We start from the raw sequence: 16,562 nt of genomic DNA on the forward strand, positions 1-16,562 counted from the left end.
TTTCTCAAATACTTATAGGTCTTCAGTTCTTTTGCGAGCAACATACATACTGCTGTAAAGGGAACAGTTCGTGCAATCATTTCACTTTTTTATTCTAATTGAACCTTTATGTAATTGGATGCCAAATGTTCTAATTAAACCTTCACTGTCTTGAAATCTTGTTAGACTTTCTGTACTGTGTTACTAGCAACACCATATTAAGGATTAAATTTAGTGAAACGAAATTATGTTAACAGATAGCTGACAATTACGAACATCGATCAATTAGTAACTGATCGTCTTGATAATATCTCGTGTAGGAATACTTGGAAGTCTCAACAAGCTCGATGATGCTTGATATATCGGTTTTCTCGCTCGTACGAGTTCAGAAGTATAGACACTCGCCACTTCCGTGACACGTGCTCGAAGAAATCGATTTAAGGGATGATTAACCTGTCAAGTTGCATTATAAAGCGAAGTATCGAGTTATTTTTCATCTCTGCTGAATATACACAGCTGCAACACAAAAGCGTTTTTTGTGACTGCCTTCGTATAAGAAAATATAAGAAAATTTATGAAATGAACATAAGTTTCTCTAATAATAGATCAACCCCATCACTATTCTCCACCATTCTAATATACTGAGCTTTGGTTTCAAAACCAAATAACAATAATGTACCCATTTATCCGTTAAACTATAAGCCTCGTATAAATAACAGACGTTCACCCCCTAAGTTACATGGCATCCTCCCCTGTGGTATCAGTTTGATAACTATGACACCTAAAGACTGACTGAAATGCATACCTCGTTCAGCAGTCCATGAGAAACGCGGGGGACATGGAGCAAACAACAATAACAACAAGAACAAAAATAGAAAGTCGACAGGGAGACAGAAGAAGGCTTCGCTTGCTATTATAAACACGACGACAATGGCCGGGGGTAGAGCGGTGCAAATGACACGCAGGGAAAGAAGAACAGGAAGTAAAACTCGGCGGGAAGAGAGACAGTATTGGTTGAGGGATCAGGTGAGAAGGGGTTGGTATGGGGGTCACGGAGAAATATGCTCGCGCATCGGGCTTGCCGCGAGGGGGGATGAGGCAGGTTTAGCGGGTAAAAGAAAAGCGGAACGATGGATAGCGAGAAAACGAAAGGGTAGGGAAGAAAAGAAAAGAAGAAAGGGACAAGAAAGAAGGGACAGGACCAAAACGAAGGAAGAGCGAACAAGTAAACGCGGGGTGGAACGGATCTTTCGAAATAGGGACAGCGTCTGCGTGAGTGAGAAGGAATTGGTGGGAGAGAGAGAGAGAGAGAGGGGGGGAGAATGCGAAGAGGAATGAGAGAGAGAGAGAGAAAGGAGGTGGGCTGGTTAGTCGAGTTCAGTTACGCCGCGCCCCTTGCGAAGAGCGCTGCACCTCGCGAGCGAGATTACGCTATCCTTGCGGTTCGAAAACGCTTTTTGTCACCACGCTTCCGCCGCGTTAGCGATACATCCTCCGCGTACCTTTCCTCGGAGGCGAAAGGGAAAACCCGCACGATTTTCGCCGGTTCCGTGTTACCCTTTCCGCGGGACGAAACGCGAGACCCAGTGAAAAGTGTAGTGAAATTGTTTTGTTTTTGTGCGATCAGACGAAACACGAGAGTTCGTGTTATGGAACTCGGATGTGTGCATTGTGTTGGTTGACTTTAGAAACTGGATTCTTAACTTGACTGGAAAGGCGGGATCGAATTAAAGGGTAGGTGGTAGGGTGGTGAAGGTGTTGACAAACGAACGTGCTCGCATTGTGAAGTAAATAAAGTTAGAGGACTCGAATAACTTGGTTGCTTTAGTTCGCGAACGAGAACGTCCCCCGAGGAGTTTCAAAGATGGATAATGGACTTTGGTGAAGGTTTTGCTTCTGGTTTCTCCCGAGGCTTCTCTTTGGTCACGTACGAGAAAAGATCGAGCATCGAGAGCTCCTCCACCGCATCCGCGGCCAGAAGAAACTGCTCTGAGATGGATCAAGTAGAAAGAAGCATTAAGTTCACTGTTTTCGTACCTTGAGATCATCCATCAAAAGGTAAGCACCTTTGTATGTTCCTGTGTTTTACCCTTTCATTGCGACATCCATTTGCGAACCTTTTATTTGCTACCCAGATTCGACAAATTGAATAAACTTTTTACGATCATGCAGATTGTTCGTCCTAATGATAGTCATGGTTTTCTTAGATACCTGTCAGATTACAAACTGATAAGAAATATTGATTCTAAAATTTATAAGAATATTTGCCCTCTTTTCTGCACAATCATTGACTCGTTTCACTTTTTTCATAGGGGTTGAATGTAATATGGTAATTTTCATCGCGGCAGGTGATACATGTTCGTTTCATGCCACTCTGTACTTATTAAGTTATTTAAATATTTACTAATGTGATCGATGAACGAAAGATCGTAATGTACATTACGTGACTGTGACTCGTTAAAAGAATTTGCGTAAATTTGTAGGCAATCGCAGGATAAATGTCGTTATTAAGGTTGCATCGGTTTCGACGTTTCCTAATAACGCGACACTCGAAACATTCGCTGAACATAACTTTAAAATTCAAATTAGAATGTACCAACGCCGAAGGTTACGGCTCGTTTACATTTCCAATTATTACAAACGATGGCTTGTTTCTTGACCATCGTTCCATGAAGCTGTTATTTGTTTTCAATTATATTCGAGTGAGGTTGGACGCGAGAATATCACGACACTGACAAAAATTGATTTGCACATTTACATTTCAAAAATCAGAATAATACATAAAAGCCCTTAAATTCTAAAAATTTTATTCAATCTTATTCAATCATATTTCAATGTTCAATTTTACAAAAATTGTAATCGTTTTTTTTTTCTTCTTTTATTGCTAATTTACTCTGAAATTAAAGCGAGGAAAATTTGTTTAATCTCCAAAAGAGAAGTTGCCTTTTTAATAAATTTAAATTCATTTAATCGTGACAGAGGATAATTTGATTTATTTGAAATTTAATAAAATTTTTCTAGTATCTTTCGCTTTAGTTGGATCAATAGAATAATCTGACAAATTTATAGAATCTCTTTAATTTATCTTATTTTAATTTGCCTTATTATTATGACCAGTGCAAGGTAGTATAAATACAGTTTCCTATTCCCGTTTTATATGTAATCACATAAATAATTAACACAATACCCAGTTTGTATTGCCTATTCTACATTATTACGAGATAATTAGCAAGTGCTCTGTTATCATACTAAACACATCTTTGTTCCAACATCACGAGAAGGGTGGTAAATCATTAATATTAGAACTGTTCATGTTATGTATTTACTTGACGAGAGGTGTTTCGGAACTATCAAACTCATAATTAACAGAAACGTTTAGATCAACATTAATTTGTAACTTCACGGATGGTTTTTTAAGCAATTTGGTTGGTTGATAAATTCACGACCTCTCCACTTACTTTGTTTCGAACTCACTCAAATTATATTGCAGAGAAGTTGATGCTTAAATTTGAAAATTTCCCATCCAAATCTGTAATTTAAATTTACCAACTACTTGTTAGTAACCAATCGAACAATTTTTAAAATACAATTATCAAAATATTTTGGGCCATTAAAAGACACTTTTTTTATACCAAAATTTCGCCAAGAATCTTCTAAAAATTTTATTTACACAAAGTCAACAACAATCCCCCGAACAACAGCCCTCGGAAACTGAAAACTTTTCAACAACCCCGCAACAGATCATCAAAGCCACAAATCGGAATGTTAACAACATCAGTAGAGTGGATTTGTTGGAAACATTAGTCGCATCGGAAATGCGATGCTCGAAGAGCGGATACGAGGGGAAACCGGATGGAATGGAAGCTTTAACCGTCCAAGCGGAAACTCGAAGAGCACGCAGTAGGTCTCGCGTAAGGACGACGAACTCTCGTCGATTTCGGCTGGTGTAAGGGGGTGCAACTTTTAAAAGTCGGGCTTAACTTAAGTTTCGAAAGGAACTCTGGAAGAAAATCAACGTGTTAGTGTCACGACAAATGTTGGCATGCCTTTACTCCCGTTACTAAGAGAATGTGTGTATACGTTGTTCACGGTCTGTTGTTGAATCGTCGGGGTCAAACCACCGATCAAGGAACTTGAACCCGTATGCTCGAGTTCGTTCCCGATCGTCGATTTACAATCGTTTACCCTCACAACTAGTATGACGACAGCAATCGAAACTTTGCATATTAACAAAGGTTAATACACTTTCATTAATATTTGAATTTCAGTTACAACATATCAAAAACTTTCTTCTTACCTTTTCACTGAGTATCATTCTGGTTTATACAAGGTGTTCGGCGATCCTTGGGTGGGCATCCTTTGGGAGGGTAGTTTAACAACCCTTATTAAAATATTTGTTAAGGCTTAATTTTTGTATTATTAATGCTCGATCGTGGTTGTTCACAAACTACTCTGCACCGTGTTGGTTTATAGCCAACACTCTCGTGGTCGAACCTGCGCGCTATGCGAATTCAGAGTGCTCGGTGTTTTTCTTTAATAATTCAAAAATTAAGCTTTAATGAGCATTTTGATGAAGGTAAAAGTGGTTCAAAATCACCCAGCTGCCATCCCTTAAGAATGCCCACCCGTAACCAAACACCCTGTACAGTAATTGTTCCTTAATCTCTCATTGTAATTTAGAAACGCAAGTATATGGAAAATAGTATAATAAGGCGAATATATGATATTTGTCTACATTTGATATTTGCTGAGAAAATATGTCACGAATGATGACCTAATAAAAGAATCAGGTTAAATATATCTTCAACTTCCATTAACTTTCCAACTGATAAAAAGTGTTCTACTTATGCGTCGAGGAAATTCGGAAAAAGCATCATTATTCCGGCATCAGAGAAATAGAACGTCGTGGATAATTCGTCGGAAATCTCGAAGGCAGGGTGCAAATTCTTTAATTCCATTCGAAGCCGCGTTTTTAGCCGACAGCTGTGCGGCAGGAAACACCTCCGTTGCGAAAATCCACCGGGCTTTCCGGCCTTTGTCAAAGGATTGGATGATTAATCACTCTGGCCGTGTTTCCCTGCTTCTGTTGCGTCTGCGGGGGGCACACATGCATACTTCACCGCAGATGGGAATTCGTCAACGTCGAAAATTCCAGTAAAAGCTCGACGAGCGATCGAGCTGCTCGGACTTTGTCGTTCAATGTTGTTTCTATTCGAGTTTCTTTCCCATTGGTTCCGTTTCCGTTGAACATATTTGTACGTCGTTGAATAGCGGTGTCCATTTTGCTTCCATCAAACGTTTTCATCTATGAAAGGATACTCGAAAGACATTCTACAGGGTGATTCACGTAACTGGGTCAGCATATACTACCCTCCTTTGAAGTTTCCAATGTGATTTTCTATCTTCTTCGTCCAATTGTTACATGAGAACAAATTTATAGCATCTGTCACCAGCAATCGTGTTAACTGTATCTAGAATACTTGACTCTTTTCGAAACCTTCGATTCTTCATTTCGATTTATACGTTTTTCCTGTAAGATTCGGTATGACTGGGATTTGTCAGAAGATTTCCCCAGGCAAAGGTTTCCAATCGTGCCCTCTGAATAATAATTGACACATCGTAGACCCAGCGCCCTGGAGAAGTTAATTTATGGCATGCTTCCATGAACGGAAGACTTATTGCTCAATATCCTATTTGTCTTGCAATGCATCTTCGGATAATCCGAAAGGAAATATTGTTTCACTTCAAAAATTAAACTTGTTATTCATATCACTATAGCGGTTCAAATAATAATGTAATAAAAATTCATTTCTGTTGATATATTTGTCTCTTTGTATCATACAATGGTGACATAAATTGTGTTTCCAATATTTAATAAATAACAAGACTGTGACAAATCGATATTAATCGATATTGCATTTTAATATTATTAAAGATGAATCTGTCAGTTTCTATAAAACTTTGATAAAGTAAATTTCTAAATGGCAATGAATCAATCGATCATCGATTTCTACAATGGAATACAAATTTTCATAACGTGATGATTGTTCATAAATATCCGACAATGTATTGAAATTATCTTTTTCATTTCAGAACCAATTTTCTTGCTACAAACAGCCCTTTGTCTCTCGTCGTTTTTCAATTTTCTTACCCTCTCTTTTTTTCATTAAGCTTCCGTCACGATCATCCGTCTTCGTCACTCTGGCCGAGTCCCTCCGGATTTTTGCTCGTATTTTCTCGCTTTTTATTTCCCTTCCTTCCTCAGAAGCGATAGGAGAAGTGGCTACGGGAGAAAATTGTCTGCAACTTATGACAGGCTTCCCGGAAGTCAGTTTCTTGCATCGTGGTGCAAGCACGCAGTGAAAACATTCTAAACGTTTCGTTAAAGCATCGTTTCTTTTCCGAACGAAAACGTTGCGAGTATTTATTGACGTTAACGAACTGAAAAGAATTTGTCCATTGATTTTTTTTTTCAAACATTGAAAGAGCTACGTGCTGATTTTTTTGTTCGAACTGGATCTTGATTATCTTTAATTGGTGATTTTTTATGAACAATGATTGTTAAATTGTACGAATGAAAAAAAGTTTTCGTAGATATCTGTATAAATACATTTCAACCGAATTTATGAATCTCTTCGTGCCGAAGGAGCAGCTATTAAATCCTCTACTGTCGTTTTTATTTCAAAAACTCTGGAGAACAAGGCTGCGTGATGGATGCTAGGTTATTAAAAGAAAAATGCATCGTAAAGTCGACTGTTACGAGTTTGGTAAAGCAACGGAGAAGGCTGAAAAGTTATAGCAGTCGCCTAACCGCGTGATACTTTGGCAAAGAGTGTTGGCAAGCTACGACTCATCGAAAGTTGAATCGGCTGTCGAGTCGGTCGAATATTCAGACGTCTTCACCACCATAGAAATAACAAAACTTGACACGTTTGCCAATTGGAGTGTGCCTTTAATTGACCCTCGTGTCCTCCACTTTGGAAGATTTAATATTTCGGTTGTAACAAAGATGTCAATAGTTTTATGTCATGAAATCATGTCAGACTTGATATCAGTCGACAGCTGTTGGACACTCGAGATTCCTCTTAAAATGCTAAACAGAAGCGGTGGTTTTACGAGGCCATTGTCGGGGTTTAATAGAAACAAGAAAACAAGCATTTGGAAAATACAGAGCAGTGATACGCGTGACGCGGTCGCCGGGGGATCGCGTGATTTTAAACGGAAAGGCTATTTACAGCAGCGGTTGTATCGCGGATCGAAAATCGGAAAAAGTCGGCCCTCGGTACGTGGACGCGATTACGGCCTCGTACTCTGGAATGATGACGCAATTTATGGCTTCGAGAACATAGGCGTGCTCGACTCTCTGACCCCGTTCGATCGTTTAATCCGTCCCAGATACGTACGTACGATTAGACGATTCGACGGAAGCGGAGAACCATTCAACGCCCCATCCCTTTTGGCCCTACGTCCCTTCTCCCAACCCCAGTTGGATCAGACGGCGGTGCTTGCGTTCATACAGTTTCAGCTAGCAATCCGGAAACACTTTGTCCCTCTTGCGCTTCCGCTCACTCTATTCGGACTTATGAGCTTTTCGCCGCTCGAATCAACGAGATCGAAACTTCAGAATGCGTGTACAGCGCGTTCCAAAACGGATTGCGCGATATGAAAGAAAATATAACATTTTGGTAGAATTTGAATTTTGAAAAATGTAACCGTTAAATAACGAATCTTGAAGAGTGTAAATTTTTTGTTTGAGCGAGTAAGTAGAGTAATAAATAGAGTGAGTTATCTCTAAAAATAACGAAAATGATTAAGGTGATCAAAGTTAAATTATTGGGATACCCTGTAGAACATATCACCCGTAAATATTGCCCTCGATTTTACCACACATTCCGCGGCGTACAAAACCGGCCTTGGAATGCTGTAAATCCATAAGAAAAGCGAGGATGTAAACACAGAGGAGGTAAATCGCGCAGACGAGATTCCAGAGATCAACATAATGTTGATGTGATTTTGAACATGCTCATGACAAGCAGTATGAAGTATTTACATGAGGGTTGGATCGTGGGCCGCAGCCCACGGGAACTCGTCCGAATCGGCCCGACTATACTCGACCGAACCCGAGAATTATGTAGTCGGGCCCGTCGGAGCCTGCCCGATGTTCTCCGAACCGACCCGACTAGAGTCACGACCCTATCCGACACATTAATCGCGTCGCAGCACATTGCTAAATCAACATTCGTCTCGCGACGTGTTTCGTGTTTCGTATTTCATGCATCATCGCGATTTGTAATATTCCGCGTGTTACAAAATGTGTTTTCATTATTTATTCATGGTACTAAGTAGTGTGGAAGCTGTGAGTGAAAGTTGCAGTTCCGTGCTGACGCCTCCGGAGCAATGAATTTTCATGTCGGTATGTAACAACATGTTTATAGTTTAAATTGGCTTGTATTTTCATCCCTTTTGGTCAGTATTTAAATAGGAAGTGTATAAATATATCAGTATCCTTCCGTACTGACCATTCGCTATTTATGTACTAACATAACCTAACCTAATCGTTTAGTATTTTTATACTGACCATTTTGGTAATAAACTACTGATCGAAAATGGATTTAAATACTGACCATTTAATTTGTTGCCGTTTAAATTTAGATATTAATCTTTTTGGTGTAAAATATGAGTATCTATAATTTAACATTTCGAACAATGTATACACGCATGTAGCTCTTGTTTCATAGAACAAAGCTGACGATTTCGAATGTTCATGAAAATGAGTATTTTTATATAGAAATTAAATTCAAATTATCCAAATTATTCAAGTAATTATTATTTTATATATCTTAATATTTTTGACGTATCTTATGTTAGATGCATAAACATTTTCAGTTTATTGATAAATTAAATATGGCTACCTTGCTAGCTTCCATCTGAAATACGTGAACATTCGAAAGTAAAATGGCAGCCAAATATAACTAGCTCCCATTTGAAATTACAATATGCAATATTCAACAGTTTAATAATTCAATTGTACTCAAATATGATATCAAATTATCAGTGATACCAATTATGATGATTTATATCTCCACAATAGAAAGGAATACGTCCTGAATAACAAAGATATTATAAAAGTTAATACTGTAGCTATATCACGGCAAATGAAAAGATTTAATGAGAGTATGAAGATAAATGCTCGCAGCAAATGGCGACATCTCGTGAATTTATGATATATATTCATGCGTGTGTACATCTGTTCGAAATTACATGGCGAGGAGAAAAGATTCTACGTTTTATGATCTTCCGAGATGAATGTTCTACTAGCAGATATGAGATTCTGTTTATATCCTCCTCTTCTTTTATTGTACAAGTGTACAAAAGCATCGCGTTATGCACGTGAATAATGTATAACAGTAGTAGGAATAAAGGTGGTTGCATAAATTACGTTTAAAGATGATATTCTGACCTGTTCGATATTCACGACATAAATAACGCTGGAGAGTAATCTGGAATTTATGTCCTGATAAGTTTCAGTGCAGAAGTATTTTCGAGAGAAAGAAACAAATCTTTATAGCATGTCGATCTTATTATTACTTTATTATTAGGATTACAAATTACAAATTATATAACGTTGGCTTATTATTTATATATACACCAAAGCTTAGAAATATTAGCACACTTATTAAATTTTTTTTTTTGGATGGACTAATTGTAAGTACTATTCTAGTACTTTTAAATATGATAGTAGATTTTGTAGAGTACCGTGTACGGTAAAACCCTACAGTTTATAAAAGAATTCTTCAAACCTTTTATCAACAGTTTAACGATAAATCTAAAATATAGAAATTCATACTTTTCAAGTGCAAAAATAAATGAGAATCCTTGAAACCGCGATACGTATGTAGCTTTAACGCGTTCAAACAAATTCTTCAAATCCGCTTCGTGAAAATGGTTCATCGTACTGGCCTATTCGTCACGGCAACTTATAAACCTGATAAATGGTCATCCCGACATGTAAATCTACGTGCTTCCGTGCACAGATAGTAGTTGGCTGGTTTTGATTTCACCAGTGACAGATTTGTTGATATTACAGATTTCACAGGACGTTCCAGAAATATCTACACTGTTTGGCAAAGCTGGATAAATTTTGTATACATTTTTCCAGCGACATAAATATGAGTATGAAATAGAAAAAAAAGTAACATGCGTGTTGAAGCGCTATAACCGTTATTTTCCACTTCGTCCTATATAGGATAATCTTTATTCCATTTTTTATTTTTTTAATATTTGCCTCAAACAAATACTGAATCAATATTTTCGTAATTTTCAAATTATTCAACTGCATTGCATATTTATAATGTACACCATTCAATTACCCTATTATTCAGAATATAATAAAATGAATTCGGAAAATTGTAGTCTCTCTGATTCTGATCCGATGAAATTTTGAATAGAAGGATTTTAACGGGAATAAATTTTAATCCTGTGCTTTTCAATATGTAAATTTTATCAAATTTTTCTATAGCAGTTAAATTAATGGAAAATTTTGAATTGATTAATCAGTGCAATTCTGAAAATAATTTATATTCTATAGATTCATTTTCATTTCAAAAATGAGGTATTTTGTATAAAAATTGATGAACTATTGCCTTTTATAAAAATTCTTAATAACTGTTGTCATAAAGAAGGAAAATCAAATCTTTCAAGTAGAAATCATTTGCTTTTATCAGATCGTATACTTGTTTGTGTGTTGCAATAAAATTCTAACAGAAGAAAATTTTGTAAAGCTGTAGTCAAATTTATACGGGTAAATTTAACACCCGATATTCTGAGTGAGGAAGCTGAAACTTGAACGCAGCACTAGGGTAGTTAGTACACGAAGCAGAAGCATTTGAACCAGTTGAACTTTGGAACCTTCCACTTGTCGAACTTTCAAAGTACCCGAACTTTTAGAGATGAAAGTTTGAAACTTTGAATTTCAAGATTGCATCTTATTGCCTTATGGACTCAACTGAGTTTCGATTTTCCAGAATTATGAAACGATAACAGATGATACAATCACTTTATTTTGTTATTAACGCAATATTATTTCAAAGTAGAGCAACAGCATGAATTTAATTTATTTACGCGATTTCTGTTTACAATTTATTGTTGAAATTTCTTTGTCCATGTGTAATCGACACTGTCAATAACTGTTTCTGATGAATTTCATTCCGTTGTTGCAAGTTAATAAAGCATTTATAAGCCAACGTTTATGTAACATGCCTCGTTTATTTCTACTAATAGAGAACATTGGCATAATTATACTGGGAAACATATGAAGTAACCTGTGTACTGTTTAAGCAGAACATAATTGAATCATTGTATCGTAATTGTTATTGAAATAAGCTTGTTTTATGCGATATTACAGAATATCGTGTAAGTAATTAAACAATCGAGAATGCCGAGCGTTTATATGAAAACATAAATGAAAAACACGGTGTAAAATATTTTGAACCACTTTTTTTCATGAAAATAAGTTTTGATCCTCGAATGGTAAAATTGGGTTAATCGTGATCCAGAAATGTGGAATATATATTAAAAACGACGGGAAAAAACAATTTGCAAATTTGTAATCAGTTTGCAAACGACACGTAGGAAAGGTACAGAACGACTTAATGTATGTACCTACGTTTCGGTACGAGTGCTGTGCAAAACCTGTCTGAAATTGATTTAAGATTAAGGTAATCTACGATTCAAGCGTGACGGTATAAATCAAGTGTCCTGCGACGTTTATTAGAGGCGACTTGCATCATTTGCATCAACATTTCCTTCGGTTTTTACGAATCAGGGAAAAGTTAGCTAATGTATCGACCCTCTAAATTATACTCGTTCTATTTTATTGTGTATTACTGAGTATAAAGGTAGTTAAATCTCAGAATATTAAAAAAAAAAAATATTAAGATTTGCAGTGAAATTTTTGCAAAAGTCAAAATTATGTCATATGTAGAAAGGCACTGTTAACTATGTAAAAGAAGCATCAATTTAGTTTCCACATCGGATCCCATCGTATGGTTGGAAGGATTTATGTATTACAACGGTACGCGTGAAATCGCGCGCAGGTCATGCAGGAAAGCTCGTAAATATCATCGAAGCTGGCTTCCGATAAAAGCGATTCTTTCTGCTGTAAGCATGTCAGTGGTACAAGTCGAGCAATCCCGGAAATAAGAATGAACGATTCACCGTCACGATGTACGAACTCCTTTGGCATTGCCTCCAAGCCTTCTCGTCTTGTATTTTATTATGCGTCGCCTACTCGGATCGGCGAATATTGAGCTATGCTACTTAAGATTTACAATACGGTTTTCTTGACAACTGCGGTCGCCGAATTTGATAGCTTTAACATATCAAATTTACACTTGCATCAAATTAATATTCCGTGTCTATTATAAATTTTGAAATGAATTTTTGCCGATTTAGAAAAACTTAAATTTGAGATAAACAAGGATGAAAATTCATTTAATTTTCGACAAGAATAGAAGCTTCAATTGATAAATATCCGGATATTTGAAACGTCAAATATAGGTAGGAACAAAAATATAGCCGAGTAATTAGAACTGGCGCAGCAGGAACGAATGATCGAGTAAAATAAATTTTCGGTTGCAGTTAGTCGCAATTATTGCTTTCTCCGAACGTATCGCCGAGAATTCGCACAGATTTATACACCGCGCCGGCGGGTTCAATCAAATAACAGCGTTTTATGAAGCTTTGTTCTTCGATGAAATTGCTGAAAGTCAAATGGGAAAATTCAGGCTGCTCGAAGCAACGCGATGAAACAAACGGGCCGGACGTTCAATTACGAAATTGTGCCGCGTCGTGCAATCTGGATACGATTACGCAGTGCTTTGAGTCAATGTTAATCAATGGATCATAATGCATGGATCAAACTGCCTCGCGTTGTACACTTGTATAACGTACACACTACAAATAAGACAGTTTAGGTATCTATATGATGGTTTATAGAATTGGAAAAGGTTATTAGAGATGAAATTATGTTCAATAAATAGTCTTTCTTAGAAAAAATGACGACATAGGAGGAGTAGGAATTCTTAAAATTTTAATTCTGACGACATTAATATCAATAGTAATTTAGAAAAAAAATTATATAATTTTGGATCGTTAAATATTATAAAATTTATATAGATTATAATGAGAAACCTAGAATCCATCATTTTAATGAGTTTGATTATTCAAGTGTTAAAAATAACGTAGATACACGTCGTTAAATATTTTTTCAACATATTTATTTTAATGGCGGGAGCTACTAGTGTCTCATAATGTCTGTCGGAGGTACAGTTTTAATTAAGCCAGGAAAAATACTCTTTGATTTAACTTGGAGCTAAAGCGGAGATAAAATGGAATGAAAGCGTGACGAATATAGTATAATTGTGATGTTCCTATAACAAAGCATTACGATATAATTTATGTACATATCTAATTTGAAGCTTTCATGGGACCTGTTAAAGTAGATGAAACATCTTCTCTAAAAATTAAATTTTTAATTTTTGATCATGGTGCATGCTAAAAAATTTATTATTAACTGGTTAAAAGCTTTCTGCCATCAATTTTTCGAATTGCTAAAATGCTAAATAAAAATAAATTTTTGAAGCATGAAACTTTCGGCCAACACATCAGTGCAAAATTACAAATATTCTCAATTTTTGGTTGTAAATTGTTTCTTGTGTGCTGGCACAGTAATACCAGCACACGATATATTTACCGTATTTACATTGAAAGAAGGATACTCACGGATGTAGCGTAATGGATGCTTTTATTTACCGGACCATCTCTCTCTATCTCTTTCCAGCAATTATATGGACATAACGTCCGGAACACGAGTAACGAACCGTGTTCCTAAAACGCTCGAATCGCAGTGAAATCAATGATACAAACTAGTCGGGTCAAGAGAGGGACAAAAGAGAGGGGACGGTATTCAAATTTTGCGGTAGAAATGATGTCGCGTTGAAAACGCGTTGGATATGATTACTATAATCACGGTGGTCCACGATCAAAATTCGAAATGCTATTTCTCTAAAAACATAACCGCGATCGCAGATTTCAAAACTATTCACATGTTTTGCTGTCGATATAACGCGACGCAATCACATTGTTGAAACACATATTTGTACATCTAGTCCTATACAATATAGTACACCTGTGTATTTTAATTAGTCAATGCAATTGTGCCTCACAAAATTGATTCGATATTAATGCTACTTGTTAGAATTTTCTTCAATTTCTTTTTTTTAACCCTTCTTCAGATTATAAAGACTATAATAATCTACAAATCCTTAACGTTATTATCTATTTTATAGAGTTTATTGTTAAAAAATGGTTCTTTTCAATAGTTAGAGCTGAATTCTTCAATATTCCTCATTCGTATTATTCAGCCCTATAAGCATAAGCTACTGCAGTTCTCTTTCCTTCCTCATCGTAAATCTACCCCGTTCTATGCTCTTTCTCACCTCCATCGCAGTTGTCGTTCATTCCTCCGGAGGGATGTAATTTTCATGCAATTTCGCGTAAACGCTGTAGTCGAAGTTGCCTGCCATTTGCAAAAATAAAAGGCTGAAACTGTTCCCCGGCTATTTCTAGCTACGCGTCTGGCAATATTTCCATTTTTGTTTTTCTTGAGAAACCTTCGTAGCTATTTGAATCATCGAAATCATGAGAAAGTGGAAAAGCACGCGATCGTAGCACGTTTGCATTTCGAATACGTTCGACGAGCGTAGAATTTCGTTTGACGGAAATAATTGAATTCACGTTGACCGGTGTGATTTCGTTAAGTCAATTATATGTCGAAAGATTCGGTCGTTGCAGGTAGAAAGTTTACAGTAGAAAAGATTCGTTTATACAGGTGCGTAGACTTTCAACATAGATTCGTCGAAAAATGGGCGGTCCGTCTCGTAACTTCTTCGTGTTAGAAAATATTCTCCAAGGGGTATCTCGAACATGGCAGAGCGAACGATAAGAAAGAAATAGTTCCGAACGATTCACCCACGGATATTCTACATCGAACCGCGATATCGCGTTTGTGGGATGCTTTCGTCAAAGAATTCAGAAGAAAATAGTTTCTCCAAACGTCTTGCGGGAGAAGAAGTCTTGAAATCGTTCTTCCACCGTAGAGATCTTTTTCTAAGTTTCACCTCGAACCGCGAATAGAAATCTTTTCTGGAAATCATGCCGGTGGTTTCAAATATAAAGATAATCAGATTATAGGGAGAGAATCAATGATTACGATCACGTTTATTCAGGGAATAAATTTCATTCTGTCTGTTCATTGACTTCCATTCATCATGAAATTCGAAGCGTTCCTCGATTTAGCCGATTCGTTTGCCAAGCGTTTTTCGTTGAGAATGTCAATTATTGCATGCCTACCAGCGATTCATGTTCATTAGTAATCTGTGCTCGACCACGGAGGTGATCGGTGCAATTATCAACGTTAATTGAATTCCATTATATCGTCGAAATTTATTTAAACCATTTCCGGGTTTCGATGAGGAACGTGAAACGCGTTATGATGATCCGGATGACTTATTTCGGTTTCGTCTACTTGTGATGATTAAACACATAATACTGCCATTCGTCAATATACTCATCATTGTTTATAAAGCGGATAGATAATCGCTGATATGATTTATAATATTTCAGAAATATAAAGTTTACTGTAGGGTCGAGTGATGTAAATTCTTCATATCAAAGAAGCAACGGAAATCAATAACACCAATACATATACAATACAGTGTAATCAGTTTTAAATTACTAAGTTTTGCATAGTATTGCATTCCTGAAATGAGGCGGAATATAAACAGAGGAAATCGATATATCTGATAAATTACAGATTGAATCACTCTAAAGTGCTATTTTTGCATTAGAAAATTGTCTACAGATTTATTCCAGTATCACTATTGAGTGCCATTTGTTTGTAAATTTTTTTTTCTGTAAAATGGATGCAACCTCCAATCGTTTCAAACTATTCGTTCTCACTAGCTCTAAAAATTTCCACAACAACGTACGTTATTTGCAACTAAACCGCGCGAAAATTTATCGCACAAAGTTTCACATTGGAAGGCATTCCGAATAAACTAAAACCTCGTAAAGCTTCAGAAACACTCGCGTCTATTGATATTCGATATTTCGCTCACCATGTATAAGCTACGGATGAATTCTTTTTTTAGCTATCAATAAAATTTCCGTGTGAAAATATTTAAAAAAAGCCGCGGGAAAAATTGGTTACGTACGGTAGTTAAATTAAATTAAATTAAAATAGGTTGCACATTGTCTTTCACGGATATTTTAGTTCCTTTCAACATGAAAGTATATTTAGGAAGTAAAAGTGACGGTATATAACTTGATATAAGTACTATTCGTAATAGTCTAATTTTTATTCACAAAGATCAAACGAATGCTAATTGAGAGTTTTTCGAAGTTTAACGAGCAATCGCCAGCAAAAAGGCTGGCCTCTATTCGGTGCACTCGAAGGTATTATCTGCAAACCAGAACGGAATGATAAATATGTCGATCGAGAGGTGATTATCGGCCGGTATGCT

General features: G+C 36.5%; 1 protein-coding gene across 3 annotated transcripts in view; it reads left to right on the forward strand.

Annotated features, from left to right (window-relative positions):
- The first annotated feature begins 1,378 nt into the window (after positions 1-1,378).
- LOC114873506 (zwei Ig domain protein zig-8-like) overlaps positions 1,379-16,562 on the forward strand; it is a 135,099-nt gene continuing 119,915 nt past the window's right edge. For 2 of the 3 annotated variants that reach the window (XM_029181907.2, XM_029181911.2), the window contains exon 1: positions 1,379-2,037. The gene's annotated coding sequence lies outside the window, so the exon portion shown is untranslated. Of the gene's footprint in view, positions 2,038-8,171; positions 8,393-16,562 lie in introns of those variants that run through there. The other variant, XM_029181908.2, reaches the window with a different exon arrangement.

This window comes from Osmia bicornis, chromosome 6 (genome assembly GCF_907164935.1).
Source record: "Osmia bicornis bicornis chromosome 6, iOsmBic2.1, whole genome shotgun sequence".
In the NCBI taxonomy this organism is placed as follows: Eukaryota; Metazoa; Arthropoda; class Insecta; order Hymenoptera; family Megachilidae; genus Osmia; species Osmia bicornis.